Source organism: Canis lupus, chromosome 4 (assembly GCF_048164855.1).
Source record: "Canis lupus baileyi chromosome 4, mCanLup2.hap1, whole genome shotgun sequence".
Taxonomy (NCBI): Eukaryota; Metazoa; Chordata; class Mammalia; order Carnivora; family Canidae; genus Canis; species Canis lupus.
Window position 1 is genome coordinate 38427673 of NC_132841.1, and position 18438 is coordinate 38446110.

Sequence of the window (18438 nt, forward strand, 5' to 3'; positions counted from 1 at the left end):
GACTGCAAGTACACAAGAGTAGGCATGTTTGTGATGATTCCTTGAATTCCCTATTGTTTTACCAAGATCTCAAGGCATAGTGGCTCCTTAATAACATGACTTAAAGGAAAATAGATGAAGAAAAGGATGTGTTGGTGTGCAGATGGCCCGAAGGGAAAAAAAATGGAGGAATAAGATAATATGCCATTTACACAGCCATCTCTGATGGAGAATTTTTTTCTGGGCCAAACATTTGGGACAAAGGTGCAGTGTTTGAGGAGCTCAATCAAGTGGAGAAGACAAAGAAGATAGAAAGAAAATAAAAATATAGCATTTCTGCTTTGGTTGCAGATAGAAATCTACTCCAGCCATCTTGAACAAAAAGGAGATGAATAGGATGGATGTTGGTATTTCATGAAGCAGCAAGGCTTTGGGAGGAAGGAAGGGGATGGCTGATGGTCTCTCTGTCTGGAGTGCTGCCTTTAGCACAACACATTACCAAACACCCCCAGCCTCCCTCTCACTTCCTAGAAAAAAATGTTCCCACTTCCAGGAAAGGGATTGGCCCAAATTAGGTCATGTGTTTACTTCTCAATCACCTTTTCACATCAAATGGGGCCCCCTGGTGTGGGTACGCACATTAGGGTTTGGGGGAAGGGGAAGGGCACATCATGAGCCAGGCAGATCCCAGAGAAGCAGTTTCTACAGTGTTATGCCTAAGTGGAAGTTTGCACAGAACATCCTTGATCAGACCTGGAAAAAGTGAAGGACAGCCTTCAAGAAGAGGTGACCATTGAGTATGGTGGCCTTGAAAAAAGGTAGACAGTTCATGAGATAATTCAGATCAATAAACTAGACCCTGAAGAAAGAGGAGCATTATGGGGTTCAGGGCTTGATGCTCACAGAAGAGCCTGTTTGACCAGCCAAGACTTCCCTCAAGGAACTAGTGAACCACAGTTGGAAAACCTCCCAAACAAATTGTGCCTCTGGGGCATCTGAGGGGCTTGGGAAGGCTGGGCTAGGATGTCCAGGGCTCTTTCTACCTGAGCTAGAGCCCTTCCATAATATCAAGGAGTGGTAGGAGGGGTAGGGGAAAACCAGACAGAGTAAAAAGTGCAGGTTCCAAGCTAGCTCAACCACTTACCAGCTGCATAATTATAAGGGATTCTCTACACTGAGACTGACTTACTTCATCTGCAAAGTGGAGGAAATATTATTTCTCATGCTGAGTGTGACTTAAGGGAGAAGATGTGTTTGGAACCATCTAGCAAGAGTTGGCAGACCCAGAAGACCCACCCATGTCCATGGGTTTCCTTTCTCGTTGTTGCTTTCAGTAATTATTTTGATGGATGAATTTTGGAAAGAGTCCATAATAGCAAAATTCCAGGAACTCGGTGACCCTGTGTATTTCGGTGACCCATCCCTAATCTTGGGAACTGGCTGGGAGGGAGTCTTCCATATAAGCGCTGAGCAGAGCTTGTTGTATTTATGGTTCTTGCTCCTCAGAATTGCAGGGTTTTTTGCATGCCTGGGCTCGAGGACCTCTTATTCCTGGTTTTGCCCACTTCTTCTGGCTGTTTTTTCCCCCCGATGCTTAATCTCTGGAATTCCAGCAGAGAAACCACTGCAAAGCATGATCCCAGTCTTGAGAGGAAAACCCCTGCTCCAATGCTATAATTCTCGTGTTTTTACCTGACTCATGGAACAGCAAGTGCATTCCCCAAACACCTCATTACACACGGAGTCCAGCACGAACTGACAGCTGATATTTTATTTGCTCCCTGGTTGCAGGATGGGCCAGTGGGTAGGAGAGGAATCTATTTTAGGAAGGAACCTGGAGAATGGCAAGCATATGGGCTTTAGAAGCACAGACCAAGCTCCTAATGCTGGCTGGCTCTGTTTCCCCTGAACCTACCTTGGGGTCTGGAGCAGGCTCCTTGACCTTTCCAACTCGGTTTTCATATGTTGTGTGTGAAATGGTGATCACATCATTGCGTTATGGTAAAGCTCAGGTGAGGTACTTAGGAAAGTGCTTTTGTGCAACAGCATTTGACTTGGGGAAGGAGCTCAAGAAGTGTCAGTTTCATTTATTCTCACTTACCATCTTTTAGGTTAGAGTATCCTGCATCCTGGGTCCTTCAGTGGCCAGTGCTCTGTATAGCCAGGCTCTTTCCATACCTCCCTAAGAGTCATTGGCTTCTTTTAATGGTAATGAATATAAAGAAAGGGAACTGGGGATTAGAAACAGAGAAGTATGTGTACTTGTAGGCTTATGTTTTGCATGTATTTTCCAAATTCTCTCAAAATGCTTATCCTACCCAGCAAATCAGTTTTCCCATGCCACTAGATACATGGATAAGCTCTCTGTACTCCAGAGTCTAGAGAAAAGTCTCCCTGGGGCTGAGGAGGGTCAAGAGCCTGAAACCTCAGGGTAGCTGGGGTAAGCAGAGGGGAAGGGCCCCACCAGGGAGAAAGCCACTTGGCAGGAGGCATCCTTCAGTTCACCATATCTCTGGGCAGCAAGCTGGTCCTAGGAAGGATCTCTGAGATACACAAATAGATAGAGAAATGGTTTATGAAGTGATGGGAGAGAAAGGAGAGGCCCGTGGGATGTGAAGTGCCCGTGCAGCCCACCTGCATCATTTATCCGCCAGCAGGGTCACAGGCCTATTCAAGTGAAGTAAGAGCCCACCCACACTGGACCACTTATTAAAAACAAGATGCTGTTTTTTCGGTGAGAACAGATTGGAGGAGGAGGAAGAGAGGCATTTGAAAGTGCAGCAAATTTGAATGACCCAGACCTCATTTTACTACTATGGAATGTGATTATTTTTAAAAAAGAGAAAAGTTGAGATGTTCTGGGAAGATTGGAGACAGGAGAGGAGGAGTAGGTACCGAGGTGGTGTCAGCAGCTCAGCCCATGCTTAAGAGTTCCAATTTCAGAATCAGTTGGTCCGCGAGTAAGGTAGCCTGAAGCCTCCTCTCCTTCACCATCTGTGTGTGACCTTGAGCAGATTGCTTACTTTACCAGACTTCAATTTGGGGGAACTCATTGTATAAAATGCATCGAAAATACTTAGAATAGTGCCTCTCTATGTATCTACTCTTCATACCAGATGTTTCATTGTTGTTGTCTGCTCTGGATCTTTTCATCTTGTAATAGCAGCCCAGTTTTCTTTTGGAAATGGCCTCCTCTTCAACTGTCATTTCTGTGTGGTTCAGGTGGAACTATCTATCTTTCTGCTCCAGGATGGGTCTTGTGACCCAGTCCTGACCCAATCAAGAATTCTAGATCACTGGCCAGAGTGGTCAGAGTCAGGTTGGAGAACTGTGTGGGGATGCAGAAGATAGCGGAACCTAGAAGACAGGGCTGGTAGGGGGCCAGTGTGCGATGATCAGTGGCCTTCTGTCCAGGAACACAGACAGATGGAGGAGACCTTCTCCCCCAGAAGGATCCAGGAGAATGAATACCTTGACCTTTGCCCTCCTCCTTCCTTTTGGTTTCCTGCCAGAGCTCATCAATGGCCAAATCCAAGCAGAAGCTAAAGGCAAAGAAGCAGTGATGGCAGTTCTCTTAGCTCACCCTCCCAGGGCTGAGAACAGAATATAGAAGCAGGGGAGAGGATCTAGAGAGGCAAGTGGAAGACAAATGACACGATTCATAATTAAAACAGTGCTATTGGCACCCAGATAGACAAAACAAATGTGAACAGACTAAAAAGTCCAGAAATATGAACAAGTATATGTGGAAATTTGGTATAGGGAAGCGTGACATCTCAGATTCCAGAGGAAAAAATGGTCTTGTAAACGGTGGCGCTAGGATAACTGGATAGACCCTTGGGATGATAAAAATTGTGTTCACACCCCATCCTATTCATCAGGTTAAACTCCAGATGCATTAGAAATCTAAATGTGAAAAACAAAACCATATAAATATTAAAAGGAAACACAGGCAAATTCCTTTAACCTTGGGAGTGGCAAGAGCCTTTTTCCTCTGACTCACCATTCAGAAGTGTTAAATGATTGATAAATTTAACTACTGATTTTTTAAAAAGTTTTGCATGACCAAAAACATTCACACAAATGAAAAGCTGAGAGAAAATATTAGTGACTTATATCATTAAAGGGCTAATCTCATTAATAGATTTGTTTTTATTTTTATTTTATTTTATTTATTTATCCATGAGAGACACACACAGAGAGAGGCAGAGACACAGGCAGATGGAGAAGAAGGCTCCCTGCAGGGAGCTTGATGCAGGACTGGATCCCAGGACTTCAGGATCACAACTTGAGCCAAAGGCAGACATTCAACCATGAGCTACCCAGGTGCCCCTCATTAATACCTTTAAAAAGTTCTTCAAAACTGAGATAAAATGGGTGAGAGACATAGTTCCTAGCAAAGGAAAGGCAAAGATCTTCAAACATAGGAAAAGATGCTCAGTCTCACTTGGAATAAAGGAAATGCAAATTTAAAGTCCACTGAAATGCCATCTCCCATTTCTCAGACTGGCTGAAATCCAAGTGCATTGTTTGCAAAGAAACCATCACTCTCACATGCTGCTGGTAGAAGTGCAAAATGTCCAACGCCTACGAAGGGGAATTTTACAACATTTAATGCTATTGCATATGTATTTACCCTTTGACCTAGTAATCTTACTTGTAGGAATTCCCCTGAAGATAGATTTCCATAAATAGGAAAACATTTCCTGCTTTATTTATTTCAAATGTATTATTTCCAAGAGCAAGAAGACTGGAAACAACTCAAATGGGCATCATTCAGAGAATGGTTGAATAAACTAGGGTATGTTCACACAGTAGACTATTCTGTGGTCTGAAAAATCAATGAGAACTATCTCTATGTACAGTTTTGGAGTGATTTTCTGCAGATTTTATTAAGTAAAAAACCAAATTGTTAGACACTGTGTTGGGTTTGCTACCTTTTGTGTAACCAAAGGGGAAGTATATACTGTATTTATAAAAAAGCAACAGAGAAGGATAAACTGGAGACTAATACAAATAGTGTTTATCTGTACAGGTTAGGGGGATAGAGCCGAGGGACAGATATTTCTTGGAGTGCCTTTTTTTATATGGTTTTAAGTATTAACTATGCTAATGTTTATATATTCAAAAATTCAGCAAAAAACGTTAAAAGACAAGCAAACATTGAAGGTAAATTGAAAGAAGCAACCCTGATAATATGTTTAATTTGCCACATTACCATGCTGAGAAAAGATTTCAAGTGACTTTTGATCATGGTACTCAGATTGTCCTTAAGAACAAGAAGAGCTGCAAAGAAATACTTAACTTCATTCACCAATTTCATTGCCCAGAATCATATAATAATTGTAACATTGTAATCACTTAGTGCTTATTATAGGATAAAGCAAGTTTATAATATGTATGTATATGTTATTGGGAACTAGGGTTTTTGGTTTGAGATAAGAGGAACTAAAAATGTGCATTAAGGTGTTCCAAATAAGCCTTGTGTTATTAAATTTGGATTTTGAATATCAATATAGACTCGTGATTTTATTAAACCAATATATATTCCTGTTCTTTGCATTGAAAAGTCCTAGAAGAAATGATATTCTAATAGCTATGAGCTCACTTGGCACCCCCACCTTTTAGTTTCCGAGTACCATTCTTCCCCAAAATGAACTGAGCTTCTTGGAGAAATGGGTGATACTAAGTCTGGGGCAAAGGACAAAATAAGTATTATTGTGTGAGAGAAAGCAAGAATTTTGAAGGCATGTCAAAGGGCAAAGCTAGTTCAGAGGAGCTCCTGCTGGTCAAATGTGGGACATTTTGAGCATCAAACAGGAAAATAACTTTGACTGCAAAATACAAAATGAGTGAGAATTCACAGGTCCATAAGTGATTCTAGACAAATAAAAAAGCAATATCGATGGATGGGTGGGTGGATGGATGGATAGCTAGATAAAGAAACTCTTTAGCCTGAGAATTGGTAACTGGAGGAAATAATTATTTAGTTTGCCTTTTAAGAATAAACTATAGCTCATCTAGTTGATAAAGGGAAGCTTTTCTCTACTGAATGATGCCAGCTAATAACTGCAGAACAAATGATAGAATTAGAGAATCCCAACTTCACAGCCCTTAGTGAGATAATTTAATTCAAGAGTGGTGCTCTCAGTATAGGTAACAGAGGTAGCTCTTTGGGGAGTGGGTTTCAAGTATATGGGACAGTGCTGCTGGAGGGAGTTTGTATTTTTTGCCCATCTGTCTTCTTCAGAATCTTCATCACAAACATATAATGCTTTTACAATGAAAAAAAAATAGATTAAAAAGCTACTGCAACTTCTATTTTGTAACTTCTTACTCTTCCTTCAGGACTGCACTCAACTGTTCCCACCTTTAGGCAAACTTCCCAGGCCACCCACACCAAAGAAGAGAGTCTCTTCATCTTTAACTGACCTTTATGATTGTACTTACCACATTTTCAACATATAATTGATTATCTGTTTACCCACCTCCTACCGAACCATTAGGGTTTTTTTCTCTTTCTTTCTTTCTTTCTTTCTTTCTTTCTTTCTTTCTTTCTTTCTTTCTTTCTTTCTTTCTTTCTTTCTTTCTTTCTTTTTCTTTCTTCTTTCTTTCTTTCTTTCTTTCTTTCTTTCTTTCTTTCTTTCTTTCTTCTTTCTTTCTTTCTTTCTTTCTTTCTTTCTTCTTTCTTTTTTTTCTTTTTTTTTTACTTATTTGTAGCCTTGGCTTCTGTTACCTGCTGGGTACATGGTAGAGCTCAATAAACGCTCACTGAATGTTTAACTAATGAACTTGGGGAAGGACTTTGGGAGGTAGTCATCACAACCAGTTCATACCTGATACCTTCTGTCCTCTGCATCAAAATCCTCTGAGGAAAGAGATTTAATCTGATACAAGTCAACAACTAATTACTGAGTAAATTATGTAATTTCCCTGGGCCTTCAGTTTTTTCATCAACAAAGGCACGTGGGTGTGGAGAGGAAGAACCCAAGCTGTTGAGGATAATTGAAAAAAATCATGTGCTTAGTAAGTACTTGTTGGATGAACAAATGAATGGACAAATCATAGAATTTATAAATAAATGAATAAATGGGTGAATGAAAGAACACAGTGATGGAAGGAGAGAGAAAAGAACTGAGGAGGATGAATGGATGGTGGCTGGCAGGATGGTGGCTGGCTGGTTGGATAAACAGTTGGGTCTGACCTAATTTATTATTAAGGTTAGGTAAACCACGGATAGACCACCAGCCACAAAGAGACAATTTTCAGTTCCAGTCATGAGTTTGTTTCCCCCTCCCCCATTTCTTCTGCTTTTGTGAATAAAAAAGAATGGCTTTGATGGGATAACCAGATTGCAGACCCCAGGAATGAGATTCCTTCTTAAGTCTGGGCCTGAGTCCAGTTGCAAACAGAGTGATCACCTCTTTCAGCCTGGACCCACCCAGAGAAGATAAAGTCTTTGAGCCCTCAGAGCTGATGGGCAGCTACCATTTTATTAGTTGAAGAGGATGTTGAAACTCCAGTCCCAAGTGATGTAGCTCTGTGGGAAGACAGATGCTTTTAGGGCAGGCTTGGATGCTCACCAGTGAAATCTACAAAAAGAAAAAACGAAAACTTGTCAGTCCCCATAAATGATGTTACTGTTGCCTCAGAGTAAAGTAAAGGAGATGGAGAAGCAGATCAAACACCCTCCACAAACTATGAACAGAGCTTCGTTGGAGACAAGGGTGTTGAATTCAAGTCCTAACCCTGCCTAGTTAGCTAAGGACACTTTGACTCCCTCAACCCCGTTTTGAGCCTCAGTTTCCAAATCTGGAGAATAAGAGGGTGATGGTAACCATGTTTATTTCCAGCACCAACAGTTGCAGGATCATGAGCTCAGAGATTGTGCTGGCCGAGGCTGACTTGCTTTGAGTTTCTTCTTGTGTCTGAGTTCCCCATCTTTCGTGATGATCAGAATTATGCCTGCTTTGCCGGCTTTGCATGGTTGCTGTGAGGGTCAAAGGAGGTCATGGATATAAAAGTGCTTTAAAATGCCATAGCGTATGCTGAGAATGTGAATGTTTGATAAAAAACTCCAAGACAGCCCCTGCAGTTTTGAAGTAGAGAGATCAGAGAGGAGGCATCAGAGAAGGAAGTCCAGCCAGAGAAAGTCCTTTATTCACTGCAACAGATTCCCCTCTGCGCTCTCTTCCTCTCAGGACAGGGTGGTCTAAGGCCTAATTCCTCCAGGTGCAGCTGTCTTGGTAAGGAGCAGGGGAGCCTCAGGTCAGCTTCTGAGCACACCCGGGCCCCTGGATCTCTGGGAATTTGGGGGAAAGGGTGGATTAATTCTCTTGTTTACACCAACCCCTAGCTCCTGCTCTCACTGAGACCAGTGTGGGGATGACCTTCCCATCCTGTTCAGATCGCCCCCATTCCACAGCCAGTCAACCCCAAAAGGAAAACCTAGCCTGTTTTCATAAATCGCACCAAAGAAAACTCACATGTGGGCATTGGCTTGCAGAGAAGCCTTCAGACTACGGGGCATACACACCAGGGCATACACGAACAAGTTAAAATTACACCCCTATCCCTGATTCTAATAGATCACCCTTAGTTATTTCTACAGTTCTGGCTCCCGCTTCTGGTAATGGTGATTCAAGCTTCTTGCTCCTCCTGTTCCCTCCTCCTCCTCCTCTTCTTCTTCTTCTTTCTTCTTTCTTCTCCTTCTTCTTCTCCTTTCTTCTTCTTCTTCTTCTTCTTCTTCTTCTTCTTCTTCTTCTTCTTCTTCTTCTTCTTCTTCTTTTCTTCTTCTTCCTTTTAAGATTTTATCTATTTATTTGAGAGAGAGAGCAGGGGGAGGGACAGAGGAAGGAGGAGAGAGAGAAGCAGCCCGACGCAGGTCCCAGGATCCCAGAATCATGATCTGAGCAGAAGGTAGATGCTTAAGCGACTAAGCCAGCCCCCATCCCCTCCTTCTTGCCACGTTTCCAGCCTCATTTCCGTTCACTTCTCATACTGGATTCTCTAATCACCTCTTTGTACCTTGGTACTGCTCCCACATGTCTTTCCATGATGGTTTCCTCCCTGAGAGAAGCTGTGCTCCTCCACAGAAATTCTGAGTGTTTGTCTGATTGTCTCATGCAGGTCATGGCAGGACAGATGTGAGCTGCCTGACCAGGGAAGATCTCCTGGAATTAATGGTTAAGGTTGCAAAGAGCTATACTCTCTGGTAACAGTCCTAGGCTATTCTGATGGTGGTGGGGAGTAGAATAGACAGTGCCAAGCTACACTCAGAGCAGTTGTTTCCTCTTTCTTCCAGAGTCTTGCTCAGAATGTCCATTCTGGAAGCAACAATAAAATACCTCTGTTTTGTCCTAGTATGAAGAAGTTATAAATCTCCTAATATTCGTTAAGGGTTAGTCAAACTCCGTTTATTTTAAGAAGGAGAACCAGAGAGGGGCACCTGGTGGCTCAGTGGTTGAGCACCTGCCCTTGGCTCAGGTAGTGATCCCAGAATCTTGGAGTGGAGCCCTGCATCAGGCTCCCCACGGGGAGCCTGCTTCTCCCTCTACCTATGTCTCTGCCTTTCTCTGTGTGTCTCTCATGAATAAATAACTTTAAAAAGAATTTAAAAAGGAAAACCAGAGAAACATTGAGAGGAGAAACTGCTTCCCCACAGCATTTATTAACAACAAAATTCAGCCCCTGCAGAGATAGATGTTTTACAATCTCTTCAGAAACTCACTGGGTTCCAACTCTGTTTAAAATTGAGTAACCATCAAGGTAGGTAAATTGATTTTTTTTTTTTTTTTTTTTTTTTTTTTTTACTTTTCTACGTTTTTGTTTCAGTCCTTGTTTTCTGTCTGGAGGGCCACCTGCCTGGCGTATCCATGTAACCCACAGCCACTAGTACAGGCTTGGGAGTGTGTCTGACAGCCTGCTCACTTACTCTATGCACAGAACCAATTTTCATTTCAGACTCAAGACTTCCAAAGGCCCTTTACACCTGACCTCTGACTCTTTGACCTTTGAGTGGTTTCCTATACTAGCAGCTTAATGCATGTATTGTTCCAGGTTACTTTTAAAAAATCATCTTGATTGCTTAACTCTTTTTGTATTTTAATCTGTGTTCTTTCTTAACCTGTTCAAGTGTGACATATTCATTTTGAATTTGTTCAAATTACACATTCAATTAGCAAAGCACCATATTAAATTGACGACATCTCCCTGGATGCAGAGCACTCTTGGATTCTGTATCTTAGCAATTAATTGATGCCTAATCCATTGATAGTTTTCGAAATGAATAAACTTCCAAACACTTGTCCTGATCATTTTGAATCCATGAAAAAAATCTTGATCTCTTTTGCTCTGTCACAGTTTTGAAATTTTTACAGATTGGTATTACCGAGATTTGAAATGATGATCAGGTGATCTCTGGAACATATTTGTTGACATTGGGTTTCCACGAATATTTTACATTTATGTAAGATTCTAGACGTCTGGTGAGTTTCTAGTTGGATTTCTTGGAGACAGGTGTGCAAAGATGCACAACTACATCTATTCTCAGGTCACTTGCCATGTGTACCATGTACAGGGGTTTTCTGAGGCTTAGTCTTTTCTCTGTATGCTGTGGGCAGGCGGTTACCATTTGTCAAGTATTGTTTGTATGCAGGGTTGCCTCATGCCTTTCCTCCTTTAAACCCAATCCCATGAGGCAAGAACCCCGAGTCTTCCCATTTTGCTAGATCTCCCCATAGCACAAGACACGGTGTCAAACAAACACATCCCAGGCTTCTTCCATCTGCTGTGCCTCACACCTATCCATGGGCACATGGGAGAAGAGAGCAGTGTGGTATAGAGTTTATGCCAGTGTCTGAGTATATATCGTGGCTCTGCCACTTACTGGGGAGTCTTGGGGCAAGGCAGTTCACCTTTCTATGCCTTAGTTTCCCCATCTGGAAGACAGGGATATAATAGTACATTTGGTCTTCATTACTCCTGAACTCCACATTTGTGGATTCCACTACTGGATACAATTATTTGTGACCCCTAAATGCATACTTGTGGCATTTCATGATCACTCATGGATATTTGTGGAGTGGGGAAAATGTGAGTTGTCTGAAATGCATATTCCCAGCTGTGGTCAAATAAGATGACACTCTATTCCTTGTTTCAGTTCTAAGCAAGTGTCTTTTTTTTTTTTGCGGTACATTCATGGTTTCTCATTTTGGGGCTGTTTGTTGGTGATCTTGAGGTGTTGAAGCTCTGCTGGTGTTCCTGAGCAGGAGAAGGCTGTAATGTACATTATGAAGAAAATATGAGTGTTAGCTAAGCTTCATTCAGACAGGAGTTACAGTGCTGTTGGCCACGAGTTTAATGTTGATGAATCAACAGTAGATTAAACAAAATTTCCTTAAACAGAAATATATAAAGCAAGGCTATGTATTGGTTGGTTGATGAAAATGTGACCAGCTGCTTATAGGATCCTAACTTTGTTTCCTTTGGGAACAGCGGTTCAGAATTCATAAATTCAGTGTTTATGGAGAATTTATGGAACAAGACTATCATGAATAATGAGAATCAACCGCACTGGCCTTGCAAGATGATAAGATTTAAATAAATAAATGCATATCAGGCTTAGACCTATGGCTGGCACACAGTAGCACCAAGAAATGTTAGCTTCTGTTATAGTTCCCTAGAAAGCCCATCTTTACCTTCACTTGGCCCTTTCTTCCTCTCTTTACTACCTTGCTGAATTTCTGAGACCAAGGAGAAGTGGGATCTTCTGTGTGCCTATCCCACCTTGTACAAAAATTGACTGTAGCAATTTCTGCCTGGAGCCATCTCTGCCTCGTGGCCTCATTTGACAGGTCACCATGTGGGTGAATGGGATACTACTTCTAAAGCTTTATTTATTTATTTATTTATTTATTTTTTAATTTACGACACAGAAAGAGAATGAGTGAGAGGCAGAGACACAGGCAGAGGGAGAAGCAGGCTCCATGCAGGAGCCTGATGTGGGACTCGATCCAGGGTCTCCAGGATCACGCCCTGGACTGCAGGCAGCGCTTAACCGCTGTGCCACCGGGGCTGCCCTACTTCTAAAACTCTTAACAGAGTGTCTGTACTATATAAGGGATCAGACTGGCTCACTCTCATTTCTCTACTTTGGAAAACAATCTTGTCATCTGGAAGGCTCTCTTTGCCATTTTGCAGGAATGCTTACAAATCCTTGCTTGGCCCAAGTCAGGGGTGACAGCTCAGGCATGGAAGTTGTGAAACACAGGGACAACACAGCTTGTGGGACAGAAGCCAAGAATTTCAAGGAAGATGCAAGACCCTGAGCAGGAAGGACCTTGGCCCTGACCTAGCCTTCTCTTTGGTGTCTCTTGAACTCCTTCCAGTAGCGTGAACTTCTGCCATCCTCCAGAGCACTGTGGCTCCAGAGTGATCTCAAGCCCACATCCTGAAAACTGAGACCCTCAGGGACCACTCAGAATGAAGCTTGGCTGTCTGACAATTCCCACCCCCCTCTGGCTCTGACCACCACCCATTTTACAGACAAGGAAACTGAGGCAAACATGTTGAATAATTTACTCAAAATCACATCGCAAGGAAGAAACAGTCAGAAGTCAAACTTGGGTGCTTTTAAACTCCTTCAGAATGTTTATTTGACTTTTAAACTTCAAGCTGTCTTTTTAAACTTCAAGCTCTACTTTAGAGGTTGCCTACTCCATTCCCTTAACTTCTTTATATTTTCATGTTGGGTAGCCCATTCATCCATCTGTGGGGCTGGTGCTGCTGATACAAAATGAGCAGGACACTGTTCTGGCTGTCCAGGATCCCTAAGGTTAAAGAGGGAGCCAGATAAATCAACAAACAGTATACCACTGCTCAACTAAAGTCTGAGTAGTGTCAGGAGGGACCCAGCATAGGGAGCTGTTGGTCCTAGAAGTTGGCAGGGGATGTTTGAGAAGGATGGGGAGAGGTATTGGGAAAACATCATAGAAAATAACACTTTTGAGTTGGGCCTCTGAATTCCTTGGCTTGGCACTCAACCCTCTTCACAGCTTTGACCCAGTTTGCCTTTCCAGCCTCCCATCTTGCCTCTTTGTCCACCCCAAAGCTTTACTGTCATGTTATCAGACCACTCATGATACTTCCCGACAGTTGGTCAATGGACAACTGCAGCAGGAGGCAAAACTTTCACAATCATATGTGGCACAAAGAAAAAGAGGGTCTGGACAGCCCCGGTGGCCCAGGGGTTTAGCACCACCTTCAGCCCGGGGTGTGATCCTGGAGACCAAGGATCGAGTCCCACATCAGGCTGTCTGCCTGGAGCCTGCTTCTCCCTCTGCCTGTGTCTCTGCCTCTCTCTCTCTCTGTCTGTCATGAATAAATAAATAAATAAATCTTTAAAAAAAAAAAAAAGAAAGAAAAGAGGGTCTGTGCATGACTCTTCCATAAGCCTCTATTTGTTCAATGGGACTAACATGCCTTTCTCTTTTTACTGCGTTCTTCCTAATTTGTTGATGTAAAAATACTTTCTTTTTTAGAAATTAAGCAAGAATAGAACAGATAGTAGGTTTTTTTCCTGTTAATTTTTCACTTGGCACCCTCGAGGCCCTCTCCCCCAACATAGTGGTTGCCAGCATTTACCATTTTCTCAAGACAGTGGTCTGTGAAATTGCAAAGCCCAAGACTGGTGGTTTTTTGTTTTGTTTTGTTTTTTTTCTCTAGCACACAGAACTATTAGCCCAGTTTTATCCTTAGGATCCACTGGATGTGATCCTTTCTTATACTGACCTCACCAGGATCTGCTTTGGGGTCTCAGCCTTTCCCCAGCCCGCTCTTTTCCTATGTGTGGCATATACTGTTGGTCTGCCTACCTCAAATCCACTGCTTGCCCCCTTTCTTTTGCAAAGCTTGTTGCTTACCCCATGATCCAGCTGTCAGATGCTTGGTTCCTCCAGACTGCCTGTTGAGTCAGGCCAATAAGCATTTGACCTAATTCATACACATGGCCTAACCTCTGACGGTTAGCAGGAAAAAAGAGACCTGATCACCTCTTTAAAAATATACTTTTTATGGGGGTGCCTGGGTGGCTGAGTCAGTTAAGCAGCTGACTCTTGATATTAGCTCAGCTCATGACCTCGGGGTCCTGGGATCTCATGACCTCGGGGTCCTGGGATAGAGCCCTGCATCAGGCTCTGCGCTCAGTAGGGAGTCTGCTTAAGGATTCTCCTTCTGCCCCTCCTCCTATTCATGCACATGTGCATGTTCTCTCTCTCTCTCAAATAGATAAATCTTCTTTAGAAATATACTTTTTATGAAATATTTGGAACATTAATAGAAGTCTAGACTAATATAATGAACACTTATGCCCATGGGACTCAAGTTTGGCCAGCTGAACATAGCTCCATTCCTTTCAAATCTCTTAATCCTTTGTTTCAAAGCAAACATCACAGCACTGAAGTCCCTAAGTGCCTCTTCTGGTCTCATTTATTTTCCTTCCCAGAGAAAACTTTCAAACTGAAATGAGCATGTTTTTATACTCTTACTCCATTGGTAGGAACCCAGAAATTATACAGTCTTAAATAAATGGTAGCAAACTCTAGGAGTCATTGCAAACTTCCTTTACTGTGATTCAAGATTGTATTTTCTGATATTTATCCATATACCTTGACACCCTTCATATAAACCTGCATGACGTGTGGTATGGTTATGTATTCTCTCCTGCTGATGGCCTTCTACACTGTTTCCAACTTGGGGATATTACCAACAGGACTGTGGTGAACTCTTGAAATATCTCCTAGTGCAAGTTGGACTCCCTTTTAATAGTTTCTCTGATTATGATGCCTGAGCCACAAGGAAATGAGGAGCAGTGAGGAAAAAATAAGGCCAGCACCCCACCCCCCTCAAAAGGCAAAGCTGAATCTTGGCTGGGAAGGAAATGACAGTTGTTGCTGGAGGAGCACAGAGATGGTCTCTCTCTTTCTCTCTCTTTTTTAAAGATTTTATTTATTCATTCATGAGAGACACACAGAAAGAGATGGAGACATAGGCAGAGGGAGAAGTAGACTCCCTGCTGAGCAAGGAGCCTGATGTGGGACTCGATCCCAGGACCCAGGATCACTACCTGAGCTGAAGGCAGATGCTCAACCACTGAGCCACCCAGGCATCCTCAGAGAGGTCTCTTGTTCAGAAATCAATTTCTGATTCATTTCCTTTAGACACTTTGCCCCAGGGCCTATACACCTGGGCATAGCTGCTCAGCCCCGGGGCTAGAGGCAGGTATGATCTTCCCAGGATATTGCTACCCTTGGAGATTTGCAAAGACTCTTTTCCATGGATGCTGGTAATTTGCACAAAGTCCTCTGTAAGTTTCAGAAGTCAGTTTAGAAGCCAAATAATTGAGGCAGTTTAATTTTAGCTCTTCAGTTCTCCTTATAAAAGTGAACTGTTTATGAGAAATCTAAAAATTTTCCTTTCCCCAGAAGAATTATCTTTCAAGCCTGAAATGATCTCATGCGGCGGCATACTCATGGGACAATACACGTGAGGTCGATCAAAGGGCTTGTCCCAAGTTTGCTGTCCCTAAAATTAGTCCTGTAACTTCAGGGTGAGGTCCAAGCTGACTCCTTTCCATTTGCTCTGCTTCTGTCCCAGTGACTGGGATTCAGGACCCATGTCAGAGGAGCCATGCATTCGTGATCCTGCTTTGCTGTGGGCAGCCACCAGGGGCCAAAGAGCCACAGGTTTGCAGGAATGGGTGGAGAAGGCTTCTTGGTGCCCTCCTATACTTCTTATAAGGCTTAAAAAGTTCCACTGGGGCTGTACCTACAGAAGGAATTTTATAAGTCATTCTTTCAGGTCTCTGCAGGGAGCAGGGCAGGAATCCTGAGAAAACTGCATGGAAATTAAAGCCACTGTTTGCTAAACTGCAACATGAACCATGTTCATTGTTTCAAAGCTTAAGAAGGACTCTGGAGGCTGACTGTAAAAAGTTGGAGCTCTTTAGCTTGACATGCTTTTTTTTTTAAGATTTTATTTATTTATTTGACAAAGAGAGAGCACAAGAGCAAGCACAGCAGGGGGAACTGCAGAGAGAGAGGGAGAAGCATACTCCCCACTGAGCAGGGCACCAGACGCGGGGCTCGATTCTAGGACCCCGAGATCATGACCTGAGCCAAAGGCAGACGCCCAGCTGACTGAGCCACCCAGGTGTCCCTAGCTTGACACTCAAAGCCCTCTTTGAGCTAGTCCTGCTGACTTTCCGGGAGCATGTCTTATTACTTATTTCTTCCTTACACTGTCTAGTTTCTTGTCACATGGAATCACGTACTTTCGCTCACTGCATACACCCCTTGACACTCTTGTGTCTTCACACTGCATTTCCCCTTGCCCAGAATGGCCTTCCTTCTCTCCTCTATCCTCGAATTCCTATTCATCTTTCAAGATCCAGGTGAAATGCCCCATCTTTTGGCAACCTTCATCCCCGTACTTAGTCCCCCCACCCATCTGTGGTCACCCATCTGTGGATTATAATCTTTCATATGTTTATGTACCTGCCTCTCTAACTAGACCGCAATTTCTATGATGGTAGGATCCACATTTTACTCATCTTGCAGGACAATATACAGCCTCATAGTTTTGGAGTTCTCCAGAACTCCAACAGCCTCTGGCTCATGCCCCAGTTCCAGCACACATTAGCTGTGTGATTCTCTACAATTACTTAACTGGCTTTAAGTTCAGATTTAGCATCCATAAAATGAAGACATGTCAACCTCATAGAGAGATCGTAGGGACGCAAGAAAGGCATTTAAGAAAGGGTCTGACACATAGCAAATGCTTGATCAATGTCAGCTACATTAATGGGTTGTCATTTACTTTTAGTATCCAGCACGGTTCCAAGTACATAGTAGGTGGTCAGTCAACATTAGTTACATAAACATTCGCCACCTGATATGGTCAGAATTCTGATGAGTACCTGAAATATTCAAGTATTTTGGATACTTTGACTCATGCTCCAGCACTGAGTTAACTAATTCATAGTCATATGTGCCCTGAGTTTTCCTTACCAGTCAGAAACCATAAGATCTGTGGACCACCCATGGACTTCAGCATGAACCCTTGGCAGGTGTCCTACTGGAACTTCGAAAGTCATGATTTTGGGGGTTCTGAAATTCCGAGCTTCGTTTTTCTTCATCTGACTTTAGATTTGTGTGACTTTTTCACTAGATCCTGGGGAATTTTAAATACAAATTATCACATCACTGAAACATCCTGATATGACAGCTGCTGCTTTGTGCGGCAATATTTCAGAGTTTTCAGGGGAAAAAATGATGAATGCACTTGGAGATATTGGCAATGTACTTGGGGAGCATTACCAAGAAGGTGCTCTTTGAGAATCTGAATATACTTAAAATGATAATAATAGTAATAATAACTCTTAGAATGTGACCTATGTCATTGGAATGTGGTCCTTCCCATGTATCAGAGGTTAAGATGCACATATGAGGAATTTTCTGTTGATGACACACTGACGATACAGCTTCAGGATATCTTTTCTGAGCAGTAGCTATTCATTTGGGAGTTAAGCCCTTATTTACTTGGGTAACATAGAATGCCTACAATTCAGATGATTGCCAACAAATCTAACTTCCATATGTGTTGCTGGCAAGAGGATGGATTAGCATACCCAACGGGGAAAGCCATCTGTAATGCAGGTAGCTCATAACACACTACTCCCAATTCCTTTCTCCCATCTCTTATGACGCTGCTGTCACTCATTCCACTTACCCATATGCTATGATCACCCAATACACTTTACTGTTATTATTTTCAAGATATCTTTCAGATCAATCAAGAATAGGGGAATACAGTAGACTCCCCCTTATTCACAGATTCATTTTCCATAATTTTAGTTAACCGCAGTTGGCTGCAGTTGGAAAGCAGATGAATGGATGATCCTCCTTCTGACTTATCATCAGAAGGTCAATAGTAGCCTAACACTACGTCATAATGCCCACATCATCCACCTCACTTCATTGCATCACGTGGGCATTTTATCATCTCACATTATCACAAGAAGTAGGATGAGTACAGTACAATTGCCTATTTTGAGAAAGAGAGAAAAACTATATTCACATAATTTTGATCACAGGATCTCGTTATAATTGTTCTACTTTTTATTAGTTATTATTGTTAACCTCTTAGTATACCTAATGTCTAGTAGAAACTTTATCATAGGTCTGTATGCTTAGGAAAAAAATATAGTGTATGTATGGTTTGATACCATCCACTGGGGTGTCTGGGAACATCTCTCTCTCTTTTTTTAAGGTTTTTATTTATTTATTCATGAGAGACACACAGAGAGAGGCAGAGACATAAGCAGAGGGAGAAGCAGGCTCCATGCAGGGAGCCCAATGTGGGACTCAATCCCAGGACTCTGGGATCACACCCTGAGCTGTG

At 42.5% G+C, this 18438-nt stretch overlaps 1 long non-coding RNA gene across 1 annotated transcript; it reads right to left on the reverse strand.

Annotated features, from left to right (window-relative positions):
- Nucleotides 1–12674: 12674 nt before the first annotated feature.
- On the reverse strand, nucleotides 12675–17924 carry LOC140631551 (uncharacterized). Its single transcript, XR_012029094.1, has 3 exons — nucleotides 17767–17924; nucleotides 17046–17208; nucleotides 12675–12809 (listed from the first exon to the last, which is right to left on the reverse strand). It is a non-coding gene; the product is annotated as an uncharacterized lncRNA (long non-coding RNA).
- Nucleotides 17925–18438: the final 514 nt, after the last annotated feature.